This window comes from Pteropus vampyrus, unplaced genomic scaffold (assembly GCF_000151845.1).
Source record: "Pteropus vampyrus isolate Shadow unplaced genomic scaffold, Pvam_2.0 Scaffold32, whole genome shotgun sequence".
Lineage (NCBI taxonomy): Eukaryota > Metazoa > Chordata > Mammalia > Chiroptera > Pteropodidae > Pteropus > Pteropus vampyrus.
Window position 1 is genome coordinate 9,728,366 of NW_011888813.1, and position 2,106 is coordinate 9,730,471.

The following is a 2,106-nucleotide window of genomic DNA, read 5'->3' on the forward strand; positions in this document are numbered from 1 at the left end:
TTTCACCTTGGCGTTTAATCATGTTTAACGTGACATTAAACTCTGCACTGTTTGGTGGCATTCTCCCACCATTTTGTTTTGATATAGCCTCTTCTTCCTGATGGCAAATTCCTTGAGTTCAGAGTCGATGGCAATTCGTTTTTTCGTATACCTCTCCCCAGCACACGTGGCTAGGGGGAGGTAGGGGGAGGTATACAAAATGTACTCACAATGTACTCCATCCTGGGAAGATGAAAATGGACACACAGTCTATGGCCATGCCACCCTGAACAAGCCCGATCCCGTCTGATCTCAGAAGCTAAGCAGGGTCGGGCCTGGTTAGTACTTGGATGGGAGACCACCTAGGAAGACCAGGTGCTGTAGGCGTAAAAAAAAAAAAAAATAGAGATTGTAAGCTGACGAGGTCCTTGCAATCTGTGATGTCAGCCAAGGGTTGCCTCGCCTAAAAAAAAAAAAAAGAAAAAAAAAGGACACACAAATGAATGTGAAGAGAGGATAAGGATGAGAAAGGTATGATCCCTACCTCAGCCTATCAAGGTGCCCAATAACCACTTAAATTGAATCAGATCATCTTTCGACACACAAAGCAACATTGTCTATTTTTCTAAATGACCATATTATCATTTCTGGGTGAATCTGTCCAGCATCTTATATCTCTGTGCCGGTCAACCTATAGGCCTCTAGTCACATGTTGCTAGTGGGCATTTGAATCGTGGCTCGTGAGACTGAGAACTGAACTGAGAGATGCTGTAAGTGTAAAAAAAAAAAAAAAAAAGTCAGATTTCAAAGACTTTGTTTGAAGGGAAAAAAATGTACAATATCCCGTTCATATTTTTTCTATTGCTTATATTTTGAGAGGATAGTATTTCAGATCTAGTGACTGAAGTGAAATTTATTATTAAAAATAATTTCCCTGTCTTTTTACTTTTTAAAAATGCGGCTCCTGGAAAATTTGAGATGACTGATGTGGCTTGCAGTGCATGTCAGCTGAGCAGCTTGACTTAGGATTTGGGTACAGTTACCCACTTTCAAGTCGCCGTTTTCACCGCTGCACACTGCAATGTCTGATCAAACGCTGCTTTGGGAAAGTTCTCACGAGGATGGCATCTGAAGTTCGAGGTGCTTCATTTCTGTTCCTCTTTATTCACCTTTCTGCTCTTCTCCCAAAGCTGTGACTACAAACCAAACGAAAAGCATCTTATTTATTCCACAAACTGATCTCCAAATCCCAACTCAGTAGCAACTGCTGCTCTGTATTTTACACACACGCACACACGCACGCACACACGCACATACACACACCCCGACAGGGACCAATGTTCTCCCATGTGTAAAGCGACATGTCTGATTGCCGAATTAAGCGACGGAAATTAATTATTACAGTAATTACTCGGTCACTAAATATGTGAATGCCAGACCTGACATTGCCGTCCTGCGAGCCACCTTCTGCTTCCTGAATGCATTAGCATTGACAGCGTATTTTTAAAACCCTTTCTTCTGCTGCACTGCGTGGGGGTGAGCCAGGTGTGTTTGCTCGGGGTGACAGGGGGCTGTACACCATATGCCACAGGGAACGAAAGACAGCCGGCTTCTCCAGGCCAGAAGAACATCAAATGCCTGCAAAGGAGAATCTTTAGTCTTCAGGGTGGCCTGTCCCTAGGGTGTAAGCGCATGCAACGTGAAAACACTAGCTGGGCCACGGTAGACACCACATGCTCAAGCCACCATCCCAAAGGAAGGGACCTGTCCCCTGGGAATTCTAAAGCTGCAGGAAGCCATTTTAAGGAGCCTGAGGGTGGTCCCACTGAATTCCTTCTAAACCATCTTTTTCGTTTTCTCTGTCTGCTGTACCCATGGCACACAAGCTGCCCAGGTGGTGTCACCTGCATTCTTTTCTGAGGCTGAGTCTATCCAGGGTTAGAAGAGATTTTTCTTCGTGAACACAACCGGGCCGAGACGAAAGATCCAAAGAAGCACGGCTTTCTCTAACAAGAAATTATGAGGTCCCACGTGCTTGTCACTTGTCTCTCCATATTCCGCTCTTCCATGGGGCACTGCCTTCATTTAGGAGGCCTGTGATGGTTGACAGAGTTGAAGCTGGTCCAG

The 2,106-nt window shown here is 45.0% G+C and overlaps 1 non-coding gene across 1 annotated transcript; it reads left to right on the forward strand.

Moving 5' to 3' along the window:
- The first annotated feature begins 247 nt into the window (after positions 1-247).
- On the forward strand, positions 248-366 carry LOC111737943. The gene has a single exon (XR_002779627.1). It is a non-coding gene; the product is annotated as a 5S ribosomal RNA (ribosomal RNA).
- The last annotated feature ends 1,740 nt before the right edge of the window (positions 367-2,106 follow it).